This window comes from Buceros rhinoceros, unplaced genomic scaffold, assembly GCF_000710305.1.
Source record: "Buceros rhinoceros silvestris isolate BGI_N320 unplaced genomic scaffold, ASM71030v1 scaffold7836, whole genome shotgun sequence".
NCBI lineage: Eukaryota > Metazoa > Chordata > Aves > Bucerotiformes > Bucerotidae > Buceros > Buceros rhinoceros.
The window spans coordinates 25,124-26,190 of NW_010419862.1; positions in this window are offsets into that span (position 1 = coordinate 25,124).

Consider the following 1,067-nt stretch of genomic DNA (forward strand, 5'->3'; position numbering starts at 1 on the left):
ATTTCACCTTTGATCAAAAGCAAGTTGTTCACTGAATAAACATAGAGGCTAGTGGGGGGGGGGGAACGATAAAACACAGCTGTGATTGTAGTAGAAAATCATCCATATAGAGAATTGCAAGAAAAATTGATATAAATAAACATCAGGAGATGGTCACTTTCTCATTTTCCTAAATTTTGCAATTAGTTTTCCCTGCACCAAATGTGTATAAAACTTCCCAGTGTGATAAGTGATTTGAAAACACAGTGTACTCCCAGTACTGTTTGGAAGATAAGTGCTGTATGAGAGTGATGTAACACACCTATTGCCAATAATCAGCCTTTATACCCTGCTTGGAGCCAGGGCATGTATGGCAATCTCCTGGCCCGAAGTGTCCCAGTTTCCTCTTATTTGTAACCATATGACCACTATGTATACCTCAAACCACTATGTACACCTCACATTGTGCCTATGGCACAGCTCTTATTCTCCCTCATTCATATCTACTCTAACACCGTGCTGTAAGCTTTCCACTATCCGAAAGAGCACTGCTTCCTTCACTGAGCCCAGCAGATACATCAGAATGATTCGTGGGGGTCAGACGGCCTGGATCCTGCCCCCACACTCCTATGCTGGTGATCTGGGAGTAACTCCTCAGAGCTGTGCCAGTGTAAAACAGCTATAGGGGAGAGCACAACCTAACTGTAAACACCACTGCCTGCTCTAAGCACCACAGTGCTCGACGCCTCCTGAAGGCATTTACATCTGCACAAAGCTGAAGGGTGTCAAATACTACTATCGCAACTGTCCATCTGTCCACACTTCACACCCACTCTGCCCAGCTGCAGGTGGCCGTGGAGGAGAAGGTCTTTTGGTGCTGGCCAAGCCCTGCTCACTGCAGGTGGTACAAAGAAGAGTATATTTTCACCACATTTATTTCTCTTGCATTGGTTTAGCAACATGCTGAGCACTTGCCCAGAGTGCCCAGTGCCTGCTGTGAAGTCCAGCTATGCTCTTTGAGGTGCTGCTCTCCTATTCAAGTTTCCTGCATTTTACACCCTATTCATCAAGGGAGCTATTGCCTGTAA